We start from the raw sequence: 22,132 nt of genomic DNA on the forward strand, positions 1-22,132 counted from the left end.
ATGTTGAATCGGCCGCGGGAGGTCAGAGAAAGTCGGCCCAAGCAATCACTCTGATTGGCTGTTCACACTACCGCTGCCTGCTGGTAAGGACAGTTATTGCCACTCGTCGACTGAAGTATTTGCGGTGTGTTCGTAGGCGGGCGGCGTAGCGGGCGACGTAGCCGACGCAGCCGACGCAGGCGACGAAGCTGACGTAAAAGTCGGAACGCCTTCGGTACGCGTTCTTTGGTCTCAGGTGGGTGTGTAGCGGCCTTTAGGTTTGCTACATATTCTCCATCCTGTGGGAACAAAACTAATAGATCCAGAACCAGGCTTGGCTAGTGTATTTTTTCATTAGTTTGTTAAATTAAAATAGATCTTGACCATAGTGATGGTGTGACAATAGGGTGTGCAGATTTTACTGCAGGTGTTGGTTGAATCTTTTATTTGTTTTATTTTTACTTTTAATTCAAACTTTCTACAGCCACCTTTCGAACAGGATATGTTAAGGGAGACAAAAAAGTGTGAGTGTTGTATAATCCATCACAAGTGCACATTCTGGTAAAGGATTTTGAAAGTAAGCTGCATTAGTGTAGGTCTTTTTAAATACAAAGCCATGCATGCAACACCTGCGACAATCTTCGTCTGCATAATTTGAAAAGGTTTTACATTTTGTCAGTTAAAAAAATTAATAATCGAAAGATAAGTAGTGTAATAATTAAAACCATATTTTGGAGATAAAGTTAATTAAATTAGCACAATAAAACAATACCACAGTATAACGTGGAACCATTGATCACTCTCAGAGTGATCCAATACTTTTTTTGGTCAAAGCATGGATGGCATTTCTAAAATGTACAATATTTGTTTTTTAGAAATGCCATTTGTTCAAAAAGTTCACCTGTAATGCTGTTGTTTCGACAATAATCAATGTTTCTCTCTATGCAGGCAGCTTTGGCTTATCTTATTTAGCCGGAAATAATTATATTTACAAATGTTTCTGAGAGTTAACACCTGAAAAAGTAGAGGATAGAGAGAAAAGGGCTTTGGCAGTTTTGTTATTGTGTATGTTACACAATCCCCCACATGGGGTCCCAAAATAAATAAAATGCCATGCTGTAGGCTGCTGCGACCTTGACTTGATAAAGTGTTGTTTTGAGCCTTCATGTTATTCTCTGCCTGCTGCAAGAGCCAGGTCATCCTATTGACATGTATTAGTCAGACAACCATCACAAGCATGAATCTGAGCAGCAGCTGCCTTTAGGGGAGAAAAGTGTCACTTACTACATTTCTTAATCGACATTTCTTAATGTCTTTCATTTTTTGTAAAGCACTTTGAATTGTCTTGTGTTGAAAGGTGCTATATAAATAAACTTGCCTTGCCTTGCCTTGCCTTACTACAAAAAATTGAACGTTGTTACTCCACAGGAACATTTCCGTTATGCCTCCCATAGAAAGTCCCAAAACTTCACCATCTGAAAGGCCCTTTCTGTTAAAAATGGTTCAGATGAATTACAAAAGCATCAATATGTGAAAAATAAAACACTCATTAATAATTACAATGTCTGAATTAGTTGGTGAGCAGAAGGTTCCGACTGAAGGCAATGCCGGGAGTCAAAGAATTAAACGGTGTTGCATATTAATAAGTTTTGCCTCAATTCACAGACTGCCTCCACAATTCAACACCACATACAGTAGAACAAGTCTCAATCCCAAGGCTTCTCTGTGTGCAGTCAAGAAATCCTGCCAGTTTTCCATTATTGAACCACAGTTCCATGTACACTGTTTGATTTCCATAATGCATTTGAGGTCCTCTTCAACTTGGAAATTGATGAAATGTAGTTGTAGTTACTAGGTTTGTTCAGGTGATAATCTGTCATTCGGTGATAATGATCCAAGCCATTGCCATGAATGTTCGTTTTCAGTAAACTGATATCTAGTTAATCACTTCTTAGGTTATTCTCGTTATTTACACATTATTTTTCGCTTTCCTTTCCCATTCGTCCAGTCCTATCTAGCTGCTGCCTATTCCTTTCCACACCTTTTTTCTTTTCATCTGTTCTCCACTTCACTCTTCAAATCTGTATCAGAGCTAACATTTATTTGATACAGGGACACAAATAGTGACTTATTTACATAGAATCTTTATGTTTCTCCTTATGTTTGATAGTCTCTGACACAGACAGCCTTTTGAACAGACACGTACACCCACATAAACACAGATTTTGTTACTTGTCACTATAATTGCATCATGGATCTGTGATGCAGCTTTATTCAAATGTCAGAACAGCCAACAGTGGTAAAAGCAGAAACAAAGCACATTTGACATTTCTCTGATAAGCAGACAAAGTCTGAAAACACCTCAGTTGATAGGCAGAAAGAACTTACTGTACGAACAAGCACTTTATTGGACAGTGCTACGTGATGCCGGGCAGGTATTTGTAAAACAATCTCTGAAATGCTTCTTTGATGGCGTTGTCAACCATCATCTTATTAGCACATCTTTTAAAAGAGCTGATGATATTGACCAAGCTTGTTGAGCACACTGATAAGAAGGTTGGACGCCAGTAATCATTCTTTATGTACACAATTATTTACCAATCCATTAATCAAGAGGCGGGAACATAAAATATGTTGCGCCTTTCCTAACATTGTTGTATGGTTCAATAATGAATTACTCACGAGTTGTATTTCACTGCATTATTGAGAAGTGACCAGAATGTGTGAAAGCAATCAGTGCAAGTTTCCTTACTGTTTATTGCAGAAGTATAGCAAGTGGCATTAGAAGCTGGAAGATTTCTTTAAGAGAGTGCTTTTTTATGTGGTCTGTAGGAAAAGGGTGAGGCAAAGAGACACGAGGAGAAAGAAATGACGGACTGACAGAAATGATAAAGCATAGAAGGTATAGATGGAACAGAGGGGAGAGGAGGGACAGAATGAGGCACTGTGGGGATCTGAAAGACGGGGTGATCTTAGGTGAGTATCTCACGTAAATGCTGCTCTCACACAAAACCTCCTTCGCCCTCTTTATTTCTCTCTCCTTCTCTCTGTCTCAGGGCTTTAACCCTCATATTTATCTCATGATGTCAAATACAAAGTAGATGAGTCTGCAGGAAAAGCAGCAACTTCAAACTACAAAGTAGATGAGGTTGCGTTTAAAAGCTCTCACTCTCACTGTCAAGATCTTTAAAAATAATCTTGATTTAACAGCATTGAAAAATACATGTTTAAGATCAAAAGCAGCAAAGACTTGTCTTCCCCATTGAATGTACACAAGTTGGTCGTATGCATGGGGGAAGGCTAAGGCCATAAGTTAAAGCCTTACCACAGCATCTGGCTCTATATCGGACAGGGCCACCATGTTCAATTGTTTTAATGAGCATTTTGTGTCCTGTGACTCTCTGTTTGATTCTGTCACTAACTCTGCTTCTGTGAACACCACAATCCGTGACTCTGAACAATGTGGTCTGGAAAACCCTTTCAGTTTTACTCCTTTTACTATTGATGTTGTTCGTGAAGCATTATCTAAGTTAGATCCTAAGAAACCGGCTGGCCCGGACAACGTAGAACCTTTCTTTTTAAAGATAGCTGCAGATTGTATTGCTCCACCTCTCACTACTCTTTTTAACCTCTCCCTCAGCACAAATGCAATTCCAAAAGTATGGAAGTCAGCTTATGTCCTGCCTTTACTAAAAGGACGGGAGGCCACTTTATTAAATAATTATAGACCTATCTCTAAATTGTCAGTTCTGGCCAAGGTGCTCGAACGCCTAGTGAGTGAACAGGTAAAGGAGTTTTTATGTACAAATGACATCCTGTCTAAACATCAGTCAGGTTTCAGAAAGAAACATAGCACAATGACAATGAAAGTGGTGAATGACATTACGAGTATTTTAGATAATAAGCAGAGTTGTGCAGCTCTATTTGTTGACCTGTCCAAAGCGTTTGATACCGTCGATCATCGCATCTTAAAGCAGAGGCTGGTCAGTATTGGCATATCCAGCCATGCAGTGGGGTGGTTTGTGAACTACCTCTCTGAAAGGTCCCAATGTGTTCACTTTGATGGGCTGTCTTCTGAGTGGTTAAACATTACTAATGGTGTTCCCCAAGGTTCTGTTTTAGGTCCACTTTTATTCTCCATATATATCAATAGTTTAGGTGAAAATGTTGATGGAGCAACCTTACATTTGTATGCGGATGATACCGTGATGTACTGTGCAGGTCCCTCCATTAAGGAGGCTGTTGTTGAATTGCAAGCTGTTTTTAACATTATTCAGACTCAGCTCTCTGAACTAAAGCTTATTTTAAATGTTGATAAAACCAAGGTAATGCTCTTTTCAAAAGCTAAAAAGACACCAGAGCCTGTTTTAGATATTGTTACTACGCAAGAAATAAAACTTGAAGTGGTTACCTGTTACAAATACCTTGGTATCTGGTTTGATGATTGTCTCTCTTTTAAACTTCATGTCAATAACCTGCTTAAAAAGCTGAGGGTTAGGCTAGGTTTCTTTTACAGGAACAAGTCCTGTTTCTCGCTTGAGGCCAGGAAAAGGCTAGTCACTGTGACCTTTTTACCTGTGCCGAACTATGGTGATTTGATTTATCTGAATGCACCTGCCCATTACCTGATCAAGTTAGATGCCGCGTATCACAGTGCACTGAGATTTGTTACAAACTGTAAAGCATTAACCCATCACTGTACCCTGTATGCAAAACTTCCATCCTACAGTATATCTGCTCCCTGATCTCACGGCGAATTGTAAGTGGCTACTGCCTGAGATCGCATGCTGTGGTTTTATTAAATGTGCGAACTGCTAGGACTGTCTTAGGGAATATAGCTTTTAGATGTGCAGCTCCTCTGTCTTGGAATAGTCTGCAATTGAAATGGAAACTGAGCAATTTGGTGCCACTAAATGTTTTTAAAGCTCGGTTGGATGCTACTCAATCGGAAGCTGTTGGTACCTGTTCATGTGGATAGTTATGTAAATTGTAATCCCTGTAATGATGCTGTATGATGTCCTTTTTGTTGTTTTGTTTATGTTTTTATGTTTCATGTGGAACCTACTTGAGCAGGTCTCCCTTGAAAAGGAGAGCAATGATCTCAATGGGATACACCTGGATAAATAAAGGTTTTAAATGAAATGAAATGAAAGGAAACTCTGCAGAGGCTCCGCAGTAAAAGCTTCCTGTTAGCAGTCAGTACATGAAAACCTGCTCCAGCCTTCAGGTCCGAAAAATACATTTTAATGTATAACCAAAAATAATAACGTCCACATTTATGTGGAGTGAAGTTGACTTGTTTCTATTCTCGTCGGAGGCATACAGTAGATAAATAATGACTGTTCTTTCAAGTGAACAAGGGCATTTTTTTCTCCATATTTAGTTTTTGTCTATATAAAGATGCGGATTGCATGTGTGTGCATGTCTGTCTATATAGTCCTAAAAAGTGAACAAAAAAAAGGTGGATCCCATAACAGACAAAAACAAACACACACACACACATACACAATCACAAACCTGCATAATGCATAATATTTAAGCAGAGACGGCTGTCCGGGGAGTCCCTGTTTAATCTGAGCAAAGTAACAAACTCCTCTTAGTGCTGACCATGAAGAACACAGCCGCTGAGGCAGTAGTGACTTAAAAACGGAAGATTCTTAACTTAATTCTCATATTTAGATGCTTTATTGAAAAACAGAACAAAAAAATAAAAGAGACTCCACCAATATTTTAAGAAGTCCCTTGCGATTCAACCAAGGAGTTTGCACTAGTGGGCAACTTTTGAACAATGCAAATTTGTTTAGGTTTTGAATTTTATTTAAACTCTAAAAGCCTCTAGTCTACTAAAAAGATGTAACCATTGGTTCAACCAGGCTATGCTATTCTGGTTCATGGCTATCCCTATGTAAAGGGCGGGATGGTACCTCTACAGTCATTTCTGCATCGTTTCAAAGACTTTATACTCTTCTCCACAATGCTGAGGATGAATTTTGGTATTGTGGTCACAGAAATGTAGTTATTTTGAGTGGTAACAGGGAGGCTTTATTTCAGTGTGCATGGTCATTGTTACAGGAAAAATGATATCAAAGCAGAGCCATCAACAATTTGAAACATGAAATTGTATCCGTTGCTGACATTTCCTGTTTGCTGTTATAATAGACGTGTTTAGATGTGGATCCCCAACAGCGAATGCACCTGACTGAGTCTGGAAAAGACAGGGCAGAGCCACAGTGGTAGAGTGAACCCGAAGCTGGAGCAGAACAATTTCAGAGCTCACAATCTCACTTTTATAGCGGTAGTGTCAACCGAATGCTAAAATTCTTGTTTGCCCTCCATCTAGGATCAAAGGTCAGTGGCTGAATGTGGCCCCCATCAAGCAGCTAAGTGTTTATCGCTCTATAAACTATATGACCGACCTACATTGTGGCTGGGGGGGGGGGGGGGGGGGGGGGGGCCTTACAAACATTACAATTATAATGTGTCCCTGATTTCTCTCTCATACTATGCCTGTAAAATAATATAACAGCATGTGAAAGATGACTTGATATTTTGGACAGAAACTGTGATATGTCAAACTCTGGAGATATTCATTTTGGCAGTGAATGTGTAAAGTTGCCTTTCCACTATGAGTCACATGTTTGCCTATTGACATTTTTCGAGTGGTTGATGGCAATAGCTGTCCTCATGTAAGCTGTTTGATATTAGCCTCGGGCGCTGAGGCTTGCTCCACAATCCATAATGTCTTGGTCTGTAGCTTCAATGACCTCAGACTAACCCTCACCTGCCTACACTTCCTCACACACACACATGCACTGACTGAACCACAACCAGTCAGACCTTTGTTCAATGTGGATTTAAGAAGGACACTTGGAAATACGGACATTTCATATACCAGATTTCAGAATATGTTGTTGCTATTATTTGTTTAAACCAAAACAACAGTTGTCTGTGTTCATGCAATACTATTTTCTGTTTAATTTGAAAGGAACTAGCTGTTTGCTCCATTCGCCATGTATCTAAAAACAGAGTTGTTGCCATGCTCCACATCGAGTTAAGGGAGGTAGAGGAAAGAGGAAATGATGGGGAGGTGACCGTCATCACCACTTGTTATTTAACCCTAAAGGTGTTATCTTGGGATTTACACACTTTAGGCCACTGCTGTAAGACATCTTGAATTAGCGTGTGTTAACTTATTCGTCTCGATAGGTGAGAAAGATTATATTTAATATGGAAACACATGTTATTTATATCATTATCTAAATGAACTGTCATGTGAGTTATAATAATAATAATAATAATAAATTCGATTTTTAAAGCACCTTTCATTGCTAACAGCAATCCCAAGGTGCTATAGGAGGCATAATAAAAACAATCAAAAGCTTTTTTTAAAAAGAAAGGTTTTTAAGCCTTTCTTGAAGGCGTCAGTGGTCTGTGGAGTCCTCAGGTGGTCTGGGAGGGAATTCCACAGGCGAGGAGCAGCTGCACAGAAAGCCCGATCCCCCATTGTGCGGAGTTTGGTCCTCGGGGGGCGAAGCCGATGGTTGGTTGTGGAGCGGAGGTTGCGTGTGGAGGTTTGAGATGTGAGAAGTTCCGGGAGGAGCGTTCCCGTGGATGCACTGATGGGTCAGTAGTGCGATCTTGTAGTCAATGCTGAATGAGACAGGAAGCCAGTGGAGGGAATGAAGAACGGGTGTGATGTGGTTGTACTTTCTCACCCTCATCAGGATCCTAGCGGCACTGTTCTGTACGTATTGGAGCTTCTGAAGGCTCCCGCTAGGAGTCCCGATGAGGAGAGCGTTGCAGTAATCGAGCCTTGATGAGACGAAGGCATGGACCAGTTGTTCTGCATCTGACAGGGAGAGTGTGGGACGGAGTTTTGCAATGTTCCTGAGGTGGGAGAAGGAGGTTTTGCACAGGTGTTTGATGTGGGTGTCAAAGGTCAGATGTCTGTCAAATCTTACACCCAGGTTGGTAACTGCTGTGGAGAGGGGTATGTTTTGGCCAGAAAAGGTAATGTGGGTTGGCAGGTGTTGTTTTGCTTTAAAGAAAATAACTGGAGCAGGAATTATTTGAATTGCATCTCTGTTTTAAGATCATGTCTTTTAATCAAGGAACACAATTTCCACAGAAAACAACTTTCGACAACTTTTTTAATTTAACTCACATTGCAAATTCACACTAATGAGTTATCATAACGATAAATGTTGTTTGGCTTGGAACTTTTGGTTCATTATAAAATGAAAGTCTGTTGTACAAACAAATGAGGATCTGAAGGTTGTGTGTATTCTTCGTTTGTGAAGAGGTTTATTTTTTGTTTAATTCTTTGTCAGGCTCACAGTGGCCTTCCCCGGCATGTGGAAGACAGGATGGGTCGACACCGGTAAACAATAGCATTCATAGTGCACTTGTAGCAAACCAGAGGACACAGCATTATGTGTATAAACGCGGTGTAACAAACCTCAGACAGAATAAGCCAAAATCAGCTCATTGGCAGCTATTTGAGAATACTCAGGTTTTTTTTTTTGAGTAACCTCATTTCTTTTAAAGTCTTCTATACAAAAATGGTAGTTTCCTGAACTGGGGTAAGTGATTAGGTTTCAAATGCTAAAGGAACATATCTTCTGACAACATTTTTTTTTTGGGTCGGTTTCCAAAGGGTTTTTGCTTGTGCCAATTACTTAAGGGGCCCTCCTCCAATTGTCAACATGACGTTCAGTTTAATCTTCAGGAGGAGTATTCTGCAGTCTGTTAAAAGTGTTGTGTAATGTTGCTGTCTCTAGACGAAGCTTTCTGAAGTTTTAAGAAATAATCCTGTTAACGTCTCAGTGACACCATCACTGTTCTTTCAACTAAGGCAAGGAGACTAGAAAACAGAAACCCTGCATCACAATGAATGATGAAGATGGCATTGAATTGCATTATGGGAAATGCAAACTTCAATATAGTGGTGTTTACCACATACTGGATGCTTGGAAGTCAGGCTATTGATGTGCTGTACACAAAACAAAATCAATCATCAAAAGGTTACACCGTTAAGACATGGAAATAAATGTTATGTAACAGCTGGAATACAATTCAAATCAAATTGCTAAAAAATAAATAGTATAAATTAATCAATAAATAAATCAGTCGCAAAATATTTCCAGCATATTATTTGGAAACATTTTGACACAACCACAAGGTTCAAATATATTATTAATGAAGTTGTGCATGTGTGCCATTCTTCTGTCAAAAATAGGGTACCTGATATGTAAAAACCCAGACTACTGACCAGCTGAATATTAGCAAGTTTTATGGTAACCATGTTATCACAGTTCATGTAAACGCATTCCATGAAACTGATGTCTGACTGAACTTAACATTTCCCCTAAGCAGCTGCTTTGTCAGGCTTACAGGTTATCCTCACACAATAGTGATATGGTGGAGGCAGTGACACTTCGGGAACATTAAAATAATGTGAACATACCATAATGTGTAATGAGCCGGGTAAATACCACATTGATTCAAATGATGTTATATCTGAATAAAATGTCAAAGCTTCTCCTGAATTACTGAAAATCTGACGCTTAAGGAGATGACAGGTCTGCATGTGTGCCTCAGATGCTGCTACTAGATGCTGTGTTGTATGCTCTCTGTGACATTAGTGTTTCATCACCCAGCTTTATGATATGAGTGCAAATCAACTTTAAAGAAGACACTCAAAATATCATGTGGTGACGAAAAAAACAGCAGACCAGAACAACCACATGGGGAAATAAACATCAAACTACCGATGACAGTTGGCCCTTGCGGAGATAGAGAGGAGTTCATACATGCAGCAGGTAAGATAAAGGACAAATAGATAAAAAAGAAGAAAGGGCAGAAAGAGAAACAGGAAAACGTATTGACAACAATCAGATAGCTTAATGTCTTTCTTCACAGTCTTTGGCACGCTATCTCTCTGAGGGGGAGAGGGAGGGAGAGCAGGCTGCAATGAGGAGAAGCTTCTCTTCTGGTCGCAGAGACTAAAAACACAGAGATATGAAGAGAGCGGACGTAATTAGTTTGATTCCCCTATCATGAGATTAGGATTCTATTTTAATCTACAGAATTATTTTACTTCAGAGATTCAAAGCATGAGAACCTGACGTGTCGATGAATCCCAAGCTGTTTGGGTCAGTTGCAGGTCAGGTGAATTAAAACATGTATATGAACCAGTTAAATTATATTTTTTTAACTTAATATAACACAAACTTGAGAATTCAAGTGCTGAAAATACTAAATAATGGGATAGGTGCTAACATGGAGGGAGGAAAAAACATTTTTTATAAAATGTGTTGTCAAATTATATAAACATACATAATCAAACTAATTAATTGATACTGATAACTAAATAATAATTTAAAAAAAAATGTTTTAGTTTTTAAAGAGGTTACAGTATCATTGTATTGTCTGAAGTAATTATTTTCTGACAATAGCAAACAAATGCATGGCAAGGCTTTTTGGTAACATCACAACAATCTGGGCCAAAACAATCGAGTTTAGTTCAATGAGTTCAGTGTGTGCTGTGCAGCCTACAATCATACTGTACATCAGTGGTGATTTGTTTGCAACAAAATGGCTGTGCTATTTTATGTAAATAAGGAGTAGGTCATGTTTAGAATAATTACCATGCAGCATGATTTTTCTGAGGAGTATGATTGAAGATGATTAAAGTCTGTGGTTTACACAGGGGAGTATGGTGTATGGTGCCTTCTCTATTGCCCATTATTTTACGAAATCATGCTCTCATTTGTCATTTTTATATTTATATTCCATCCATATAATTTACTTAGTATATTATCACTTTAGGTGTTATCAGCTGTCTTGGCTAAGCACATTATTATGTTAAATAAATCACGGTTTAAATGGTGTAGAGTCCAAAATGCCCTGCAAAATGGAAATACAATGTGCATTTACAGCTGGTCTCATTTTGGGACTACTAGATGTAGATACTGGTGCCATAGAAATACTGGCTTTAGATTTCTCACATGTCTAGAAACACGATTCAACAACATCATGAAAACAATGTAGCTCCATGTCGGCTGATTGCAAGTAGGAAATTACAGGTTACAAGAAAGGAGGTAACTAATTCAACTTTAACAAATGAGAATATGTTAGGTTGTCATAATAACATGATAAAACATGGTTGATGAAAACAAAGAGGAAAACATTTTGCAAGTCATTGTTATTATAGTACTGGAAGTTATCAACACTTCCTCAGCAGCAACAGCGACATCACAATAATAAAATCATCAATTAAACACTACATGTCAAAATCAATTATGCATCACAGTTTATTTATTTCAAACCACACCACAGGGTTTTTTGCACTCCAATGTTCCTTTCCCAGTTGAAGTTTGAAAGTCTTTGAGTGTAAAAGCACCATACCGCACAGTTTAGTCTTGCTACTATAAATGCCTTCAGTCCATAGTCAGAGAAAGTCTTATTTTATTAAGTGGTAAAAAACACACCTCGAAGCAAGTGAGTTCAGATGAAACTATTAACTTGAAACTACATCAGTGTCAAGACTCACAGGAAACCTTTTAGAGCAAAGCTCTGTATAATGAGCGTGGATTTAGACTGACAGTGACTGGAGGAAGTGAGCAAGTGTCTGAGTTGTGGGACGAAAGAGAGATGAAATTAGAAAATTATAGAGACCAGACGTGTCTCAGTGTAATGATCTCAGAATGAAGCAGCCACGCTAATTAAATAGTGTGCCTGTAATAAGACGGATTTAAAAAAGAGCAAGTAGAAGTATGATCATGGAAAAAGATGACACTCACATATAAAATAACTCAAGCTATACAGTATGCAATTGTTGCATTATTTATACAGTGTGTACACTCAAGTCGAATTATTGATAGCAGACCAGAGTGAGTAGATGTTAATGTACAGTAGTTCAGAAAACATATTTTATTGAGTGGGAGAGGTTAGAAAGAAGGAAGGGCTTTTTTCTTTACATTAGCCAGAAGAGGGTTGGTGATAGAGGAAAGGACAAACCAAGAAAGAGAGAGAAATGGGCACGCTGACATTTACAGGGGTCTCTATTCTTCAGCCAGATCCCCTCGCTTTTGAAGACCGGCCAAACATTCTGTTTACATGACTGCCTTCGCTGGCTGGAGCACACACGAGTGAGATCACAGACATGAGGTTCAGGATACTGTGGGATTAGAGTAGTGACATCTCATTAGTGGAAAAGGTAGACTCTACCTTATGCTCTACTGACTGGAGGATGATATTCCACTTGGCTTGTGAAACAAAAACACTGATAAATAGTATCCTCATTCCAAACGAGTGATTTATGACTTGTAGTTTGAGTAATAATAATTACTTCTTATCTTCGGAAAAAAGGCAGCATTTCACAGAAAAAAATGAAAAATCTACCATCAAAAAGAAGAGGAAATAAAAACAGTTTGGGTCAAACTCAGAGTAGCTTCTGAAAAATCAGACTAAAACTTGATCAGTTAGACCCATCTCAGCAAAATGTTTTAAGAGATGTTTTGGACTGCACAGTTTTAAGAATATATCTTCTCCTTCTGTCTTTAAAGAAGTTGAGGTTTTACTTCTTCTAGGGAGACTGATTATTCCAATACACATATTAGGCCTTGTGTGACGGCAACCCAAGGATGTAAATAAGGCTTATCTGAATCCAGAGTGTGCCCCCTACTCCTAATTATGTATATGATATTTTCATTACCTTTGTCATCCCATGATTGTGTTGCTGTATGGTGGGTTTAGGGATATTTATTATGTAACAGGGTCAACCCTAAACTCCGAAGAGCTCTTTTCACGATTGTTTTTCTCTCGAGAAGCGTTAGATTATAATAATTCCAGTCTCCTCGTGATACACAGTGTGTAAACAAGAGACTTAAGTATTGGCGTGTATGTTGTACTACATGGACATTGAGTGTCCAGTAACCTTGATCTAATGGAAGAGTTTAATGGACATCTGAAAGGGTTTGCCCACTAGATGTATGCTGACTCAGACATGCAGGCACTTCTGCAAGGGAGGAGAAGTGTGCTGTTGCGCAGAAAGCATTTCCTGACAGCTCCCCCGCATCCACCTCATCTGAATTGTCATCATGGCTCAAGCCTTCCTCCTCCTCCTCCTCCTCTAGGGTATCACCTCATGCTGCACAGACGTTGTGGAGGATGCAGCACGCTCCTGTCACCTCAGGGGCAGCAGAGGCTGGATCTCCTCCGCCCTCAGAAATATCTTCGCCAGCAGGCTCCTCGCCATGGCATTGTGTTTGTTGTAGCACGCTTCAGTTTGGCCTGCATAATAAACATGCAGGTAGAGAATTCATTTTTTTTTTTAACAGAATCATCAATGTATATTATATCATGTCTCCTGAGGGTGAGTGTCTGTGTGTCTGTTTTGATGGAGAATTTGTACAGTGCCTCTTACAGGCTGGTTTACGTTTGGAACAGAAATAAGGTATCTGGGAGACACAGGCTTTGTTTTTACAAAGAGGACTTGCATAGAACAAGCGTGACCTGACCGGATGCTGCCATGGAAGTATAAACACCCAGAAATGGACCTCAGGCAACACAGACACCCAGCAGTAGCACCAATGGTTCACACAGCATTTGTTCTGCTCTTCTGCCCAAGGGAGAATCCTGATGTGGCACACGACTGCGGACAAGCATTCCCCAAGGCCACCAAGGCGAGAAAAGCTTGTCACCTATCCCCTCTGGCCTGAGAAAGTACAATTCTCAGTTTGGTGGCTCCATTCACAAAGCTTTGACAGGGCAACATCAGGAACAAGATGTGGGTGCTGTTCAAAATGTTGCCTGAAGGTGAGGTGTCAGGGAGAACACAGATATAGTTTATCTGAAAACTCATTTGTTCAGAACCAGTGTATAAACATACAAACATCAATTTTAAGGTTGAGTGGCTTCACACTTAATAAACCTTTGTGACTTATTTGTCACCTATTACCATCGACTGTATCAATTCCTGCTGCCCCCAGGAATATTTATTGTTGTTGCTCGAGCTATGATCTGACTGAGTCAATGTACTGTATTTTTAGGGACAGCAATTCTTTGGAATATAAAATAATTTTGCCTAAATTAAGGGCTTGATTTGATATACTCTTCACAACTGTATATACTTGCTTGTCGCCACTAGACTTTGAGTCCTGACCAGAACAATTACAGTGTTGGTCATTGTGTAAAACACATTTAAACCAACCGTTGTGCCCCCATAGTGAGTTCACTGTAAGAAGCAAAAACAACTTAAGGGCTGTGGTTACTAATGGACCTTAATAGGCTCTCTACCATTGACAGCCAAAAGACTGGTGATAAAAACGGTTTCCTGCAGCTCCACTGATTGCGAGCCACTTCTCAATGCCAGCCTCCATCTCCCTTTCATTTTCATTGTTTCTTATTTCCTCAGATTGTTCTGGCTACTCCATTTCCTTCTCCATCTGTTCTCCGTCTTTTGCTCAATGCCATTGTGCCAAGTCCATATAAGTAGCCTGTAAAACGACCTGGCTGGAAACAAGCCATGAGAAATGATTTTCTGTCCCTACCTTAATGTCAGATACATTTTCTTCGTTCCCCCCCCCCCCATCTCTCTCTCTTCCTTTCTCTCGTACTCCCTCTTCCTCCTTTCCATTGCCTGCCTATGCCAGGCCTGCAGTGGGCAAGCATCCATGTGCGGGACACAGAGGTCCCTCTGTGGAGGCTGATAGGCAATTCCTGTCATGAAAAGAACATGAAAGAAAACAACACTCACATGGCCACTGAAACTAAACACACGCACACGCACACGCACACGCACACACGCACGCACACGCACACACAAATGAGTGTAGACACATTATGTAAATGCATAACACAATATCATTTTCTCACTTACACTACAAGAAAATATTCACTCATTTGCACACACAGTGTTGTAAGATGCATGAATAGGTTTTTCACAACAGACAGTGTGACTTTTCACGGCATGGAAAGCACAGGTGTTACTTATGACATCAGAAATGTCTCTGTTCTTTTCAGTCTCCTGGTAAACCATGATGGTAAGCCAGCATGAAAAAAATCAGGGGTCTGAAACTAAAGCAGCTACATGGAATTCACCCATCAGTTGTTGTTTTTTACTGTGGAACTTCAAAATAACTTTGATGAGAAAGGCCTGAAGGTAAAGTCTCAACAGTTGGTATTTGTTACTTGATTTTACAACAGTATGCATCTCTTCTTTACATTAGGTGCGTTCACACCGGAGTACTTTGGTGTACTTTTCCCACAATAGTTCATCAGAACTACGATATATTTGCGTTCACACCAAAAAGCCCCAGGAACTAAAGTAGCTCAAATTAGTTCGTCAGACCCGCTTTTCAGTCCCTGCTAGAGAGCAGGGACTGTCGTGGGAGAAAGTAGTTTGTACGTCTGATTGGCTGTGCGGAATGCAAACCACGCCCGTTTGACTCTGAACTTTTTTTTTGGAAGCGGCCATTGTATTTGCTCGCTTCGGCACGGCAGAAGCTTCTACTGAATGCAGTTTCCGTGGCTCAGCAAAGTTAGCAGACCTGGCAAAGTCATGTCGGGACGACTACGAAGGTAAAATAAAATACATGCACTGCACTGTTTTAATCTGCACAATACTGGTCTTAGATGTACTTTTATTTGCTCAGTAGATCGAGCTAGCCATGCTAGAACTTGCTAACGTTAGGTCCAAGCTGGCTAACAACATCTAGCTAGCTAGCTATTCTCAGCCGTGCCCGCTATGAACACGTTTTGACTTGTGAATAAGTGTGCAATGTTCTGTAATTTGCTTCACTAACTCATGGCACTAATCGTGTGTTTCAGGCGAGGTGTTTCTCTCAGGATTAGAAACTAGTTTTCCCCTCCGGGATAAAACGATAATATAACGTTAGCAATTAGCATGCTAGCTGGACATAATGCTACCTCTGTATTCTTACCTCTAACAATACATTGTAGTTGCTATAATTTCAAGTAATTTGCAACATTCATTCTACATGTTAATGGTAAAAGCTTAAACAGTTGATTACCTGCATGCCACAAAGACTGATGTTCTAATATTTTTGCACATTTAAGTAGAAATGTAATTGAAATTCTATTTACTGCCTAAACATTGTTCCTTGTCATAGTATTATCCTAAATAGTTTGACCTTTGACTCCTCAGAAGGCTTCTCAGACTACATGGAGGATCCCTCAGAGAAACACAGTTTCCACGTTCAGTTCCCCCCCGCTGAGAGTAGGCAGCTCCACACCCTGCGCCCGGTCAGCGGACACCATCAGGACTACTATCTGATCACAGAGGATCCCATCCTGACCGCTGCTGCCATACTGCAGCAAACAGGAGGGAACGGAGGTGAAAACACACTTTATACATTTAGATATGTGGGAGCACAAAGAAAAGCATTGCTAAAAAACATTTAGCAGCTAAACTGTGGATAACAAGTAAACCACATTGGTTTGTTATTCAATATGGCCGCCAAAAGCTTTTTGAATCATTACATGTCACTTGTTAGACGCTTTTATCCAAAGCTTACATACTCAATACTGTGGGCAATCCCCACAGGAGCACTTTGGGGTGAAGTGTCTCAGGGACACAACGACATGCTGACTGCAGTGGGGTTTGAATCTGTGCTCCCCTGATCCGAACACCAATGCACTTATCCACTGCGCGACACGCCTCCCTATCATGTCCTGAGAGCCCTCCATCCCCCAATTGCTAGTGCCTTCACCATTTAAAATGTTAATAGTCAAATCAAAGGTGTTCCCCGTGTTCCTCCTGTTGTGTGCCTGCAGAGACAGACTCAGAGGTGGAGATCGCCCACAGTGATGACTCTGACGTGGGGGGCTCTCTGTTATGGGCTGCTCCCCTTCCGGTATTTGGACAATGTTGTCTCGTTGTTGCGATTAAACTGATCTTGTATCTTGCATATTTCACCTTAGGAAAGTGGGCACGCGATGACAGCTTCCTTGACACCATAATGGCGATGGACCGCCGTGCCATGGTCAGCAAGGAGAATGAGGACCTGCGTGCCAAGGAGATGCACGACGAACGGCTGCTGCATTCACACAAGGCCCAGGAATCGAGGTGGAGCAACAAAATACCTTTCAGGCTGGGCTTCTGGCAGTGCTAAGCGAGCTGATTAAATCCAACAGGCCTTCAATACAAAAATTAAGAAAAACTTGTCGTTGATAAACTGTACAATGACTTGTTGGGAGGCGTGTGGTGCAGTGGTGTGGTGCGTTGGTGTTCGGATCAGGGGAGCACAGGTTCAAACCCCACTGCAGTCAGGATGTCGTTGTGTCCCTGGGCAAGACACTTCACCCCAAATTGCCTACACCTGGGAGAGTTAATTTTGTATTATTGTGATTATATATATATGCCACTGTTATTAATACTGACACCTAATTTTGCACTAAGGTGTGTCTGCTGCTGAGCTTACCTATTGTTATTATATATATATATATATATATATATTGCCACTGTTATTATATTGTTTTGATACTACTGACACTTATTGATCTGCTGCTGATAAATAAAAGAGAACCTACATGCACGGCACTAGCATCATGATTGTCTTTGTTTAAACCAGCAGCAGTGCAGCGGTACACAGACTAACCTGTGTGTGTGTGTAACGTAGTTCTTCAGGTGTGTATGCTTAACATGTATGTATTTATCACAGTAAAGATGGTACACAAAAGCTTTTTAAAGAGCTTTCAACCTCATCCCATTGTCTTTAACACACATTTAACATAATATACTCATATTAATATACAAATATACAGTATAAGTACTGTTTTGATACTGACATTTCATCTTTGCACTAAGATGTGTCTGCACTATTGTAATTATGTCTGTTGACTGTGGTAAATAAAAGAGAGAACCAAATGCACTGTACAAAAGATCAGCTTTATTGTCAATTTACAATTTCCATGCTGTTCAGATGCCTCAAGGGCTGTGCGCGTGTCTTGCCCCGTGGCGATTTTTTTAGGTTGCGTCTCCCCAACGTTGCTTCCAGGCGAATACAGAGGAGTTGAAAAGATCCACTTTGATCCACTGCACATTGGTGTACGTTGGCAGTGCACCACCTTCTCCCACCAGGCCGAGGTTCTATTGTTCACCCAGAGAGAGCGCGGGACACGACGCGTTCTGTAGTATTCGCATATCTGGAATACATACAAAGACACAAATTAGCCCTACATAACTCCATAAATCCTACATTAGATAGTATTAATGTGATTTAATGAACGTACCATTGCTGTTCTTTGGGTGTGATAACGGTCATCATGCTCAGCTGTCCTACGGCGAAAACATGTCCATAGTGTGTGCTTTTCGTGGTCCAATCCTTTTGTTAAGGCTTCTTAACCGCCTTCGCCTCCGACTCAGCATTTCTATTGCATTTGAATGGTCGATCTGTATTTTTATTTGTGGCTGAGTTATTGGCTTAAATAACTCAGTTACGAAGCTGTATAACACGAGCACCAAAACGTCAACTCCATACCGTGTCTGAGGTCGGAAGGTAAACAGAAGCATACAGCGGAAGCGGAAGTTTTTCTTCTTCTTCTCTCGGTTTTTTGGCGAATTGCAACTTTAAGGTGCATACCGCCACCTACTGTGCTCGCCGTGAAGTTGTTTGCGGCCTGCCAGTAAACCCAAAGCAGAAGAACAATAAGTGACGTCAGCGGCTCATTTGCCTAATCCACCCCCAGGAACTCATTTTGGTGTGAACGCGATATGCTTTAGTTCATCAGAACTAAAAGAACTCTCATGAACTAAAGTTCTCATGAACTACTGTGGGAAAAGTACTTGGTCTGAACGCGCCTAATGCTGTTTGCCAATTAAGCTAAAACCTTGGTTTGATGATTTTCTAGAGTCAAAACAAGATATGACATTGCTATCACCATTTGGGTTAATGGTACAATATTGTAAGCAAACAGTTGCCTATTTACAAATTAGCTGTAACAAAGCAACCATTCAACCATTCATTTGGAGTTGTGATTGTCTACCTGATAAATGTAATTCCAATATTTGCTCTTCCTTAGCTCTGGTCTGGTATTAACGATAACGAGGTCATGAGAAAAATATAAGGCTGCGAAATTATATATTCACCAGCTAGCCCCAAACTGTGTCTGTCAGCTGTTTGCGGCTCAGCAGGTAGCTTGTGGGTTTTATGATCTATTTCTAAGCAGGAAAACACAGTTTTTTCAAGTGTTTCGGTTCCAGAGCCCTGCTGCCATTCGGCATGTTTCCTCACTTGTAGGGCTTACAACTTGGAATTGAGCCTTCATCCATACTAATTTCACCTGTGCAGTTCCTGCTGTGACAAGTCAAAATGTCTGCTGTGAAAAGTGCTTTTTGTAACAATACATATTTTATCCCTTCAAATATGGAATACGGTAAAGAAAAAAAACGTTTTGAATATATCCCTATTGCTACACTGGATATACAAGGTTTCATAAGGTTGCAAACAAAATAAGTGACAAGTGCCTTTGGAAGCATCCCAGTCATCCAACAGGACAATATGCTATGCTGTATTAACTTTCAATAGCTGGGCATTTTTATTTTGGGAGTGTGTGTGTGTATTTATCTCTGTTACTACTGATATCTCTATCTCATTGTCTGAGTGTGTTTGTGTTGCGTCTTGCTGAGACATTAAAGACTCTGTTTAATCTCCTGAATAGTGTTTCTTTCAGTGTAGCACAACAGCCGGAGGAACTGTTTAGTTGGGTACGCACAAATGTGCATTTTCACACAAACAAACATGGACGCATAACCACAAAACAACGTGTTCACATAGACTCGCAGACAAGTTTTTTGGTAAGCTGAGGTTATTGTTCTTTTTGCCTACAGCCTGAGATGAGGACTGCATTGCAGCAGAAAGTTATTCATCCACATTCGTTTCAGTGTAACATTGTTGAGCCAAATCCAACTGATGTAAATTCAGAGTGTATTTGCACTCCCCAATCAATTCCAGCAACACTATGCCCATGATAGCCTAACAACATTTGATGATTGTGTACAGACAGTGACACTTTGGGGCAAAGGAGTTCTATATCAAGGTCTGACTAATTCAATTTTTTCTGCAATTCCAGTTCCACCCAGTCACTATTCAAGTACTCAACAACGACAACTACTTTTATAACTGTCTCTTAACAAGCTCTTGTGCCCAAGTGAGGATGTTATCATAATTGTATTCTCAGATGTTGTTTGGAGACTCCTTGTACATAATTCAAAGCTCATACAGAGCATTCAAACAGCTTGTGTCACTGTAATAACAAACTAAAAGATCCTACCCTCAAACAACATGATGTTGTGTTATTTCCATTTAGTGTGACATTCGTTCTCTTTTCTTAAGTGTGTGATCTTTATTCTGTAATGCCTCCCTCTGATGTGTTCCTAAGTCTAATGCTCTATCATCTTCTTGACTTTTCAACTTACACCCTCCCCTGACTTTCGCTTTCATCAAATGATGTTGATTGCTCACCACTATTCTCAGCTTTATCACCTTCTCAGTACTTTCTCTCTGCTTTATTCCCTCTTTTATCTCTGTCCTCTCCTGTTATTCTCCCAGTTTATAATCTGTCCAAGTTTAACCCGCTTCGCAGACAAATATTGTTTCTCGCTTTATTGGCCCCGGACTATTGTCCTGTTACGTACAGCAACAGACCTGTTTTATAACGCAGACCAAAGGTGTGAGCTCGACATTGATTGTTCTGGCGGTAAGAGTAAAATGTTATGGATTTTCAATTGCATTTATAGATGTGATTACAGCCCCGTGTTCGTGTTTTCATTTGGCGGGGACAGGAGGTCATCCGTCACAGTACAACCTGGGAACATTTAACATTACTGTAGCTATAGACACCCTATAATGTAGCGCATATTCACTCATGCTTAGCTGAGCACAAAACAGTAAAACACCTCCTAAATGTAAGAGTTTTGTTAACAAAATCTAAGATTTTTAGTCCTGTCATTAAACAAAGATCAGCCTTCACTGTTCACAATACGTATGATTTTATCCTTTTTATTTATACCAACTGTAATGGTATTTCACTTTTTACTGACCCTTTTTGATGATACTGACCCTTTTTGATGATACAAAAAAAATGAAGTGCCTCCATATAAAAATCCACAGTGACCATGATCATTATAATAGATAGTAGAACAGTGAGAGAGAGGCCGTCTACGCTACACTGTGTGTGTGTGCGCCAATAGTGTTTGTACACTTAATGCACTTTTTTATCTTCAGATCAGTGTTAATCACAAACACATCAAAGACACATAGGCAGCATTCTGCCCACTGATGAGCATCCTTATGCTATCAATAGTAAGAAAGCATTATTAACCGCAACAATTCATAATCCAGCACAGGGATGGTGCCTACATTTTCACGTATTCCATTGTATCCAGCAGCTGCTTGATATCAAGTAAATACACATTCAAAACCTATTAATTTAAATCATGAACTTTTATTGATGTCAATGGCTAATTTAGGTTTTTTACATCTTAGCTGTTTGCAGGTTTTTTTTGTTTTGTTGGAACTGTTGCAAAACTGATGCAGGATCATAATCAAACCAAAGTAAAGAAAGTCCTTCTCCTACATCCAAGCAATCTTAAAATCACAAATTACGTTGCGATCAGAGCCAGCACTTCTATGCATCTATTTCTGGGTATTTGTGTTTCACTGCGGGTTATTCCGTGTGTGTGTTTGTGTGTGTGAGAGTCTGTCCTCAAGGTTTACAACAGCAGTTTGATAAACATCTTAATCCCTTATAATTGCATTGGATCACACACTCTACACACACACATGCACTGAGCCTCTCAGGTGGGATCCTTATACACTTCCTGGTAATTACCTCGTCGATCAAGCAAACGAACTCTGAGAGAATAAGCACGGCAAGGTTGAGAGGTTGGATAGCAAGTTTGGAAGAACATGGGGGTCCGAAGAGGTTGAATTGAAGGTCGGATAAACCTTAAAGCGGTTGCAAAATAGAGTTTAAAGAAAGAAAGAGGAGAGAACAGGAGAATACAGGTATCCTGCTTCAAGCAAAACTGTCATTTCTTTTCTCCTCCCTCCTCTCTCTCAATCCTACTCCATCCAACTGTTCCAACCCCCCTCGCTGTTTCTTCCACTCTGTGTTTCACTCATCT

Source organism: Trematomus bernacchii, unplaced genomic scaffold (assembly GCF_902827165.1).
Source record: "Trematomus bernacchii unplaced genomic scaffold, fTreBer1.1, whole genome shotgun sequence".
In the NCBI taxonomy this organism is placed as follows: domain Eukaryota; kingdom Metazoa; phylum Chordata; class Actinopteri; order Perciformes; family Nototheniidae; genus Trematomus; species Trematomus bernacchii.